Raw genomic sequence first — 349 nt, 5'->3', positions numbered from 1 at the left:
CCGACCCGACTGTACAGAACACAACCCGTAGTATTGAGACCGACCCGATTGGTACCGTACAGAACACAACCCATAGTATTGAGACTGACCCGACTGGTACGGTACAGAACACAACCCAGTAGTATTGAGACCGACCCGACTGGTACAGTACAGAACAAACCCAAGTAGTATTGAGACTGACCCGACTGGTACCGTACAGAACACAACCAGTTAGTTTGAGACCGACCCGACTGGTACCGTACAGAACACAACCCAGTAGTATTGAGACCCCGACGCGACTGTACAGAACACAACCCAGTAGTATTGGAGACCCGACCGCTGGGGTACTTGGTTAACTGGAACAAACCCA

The sequence above is a fragment of the Salvelinus sp. IW2-2015 genome, unplaced genomic scaffold, assembly GCF_002910315.2.
Source record: "Salvelinus sp. IW2-2015 unplaced genomic scaffold, ASM291031v2 Un_scaffold4600, whole genome shotgun sequence".
Classification (NCBI taxonomy): domain Eukaryota; kingdom Metazoa; phylum Chordata; class Actinopteri; order Salmoniformes; family Salmonidae; genus Salvelinus; species Salvelinus sp. IW2-2015.
Note: the sequence above shows the minus strand (reverse complement) of the source record.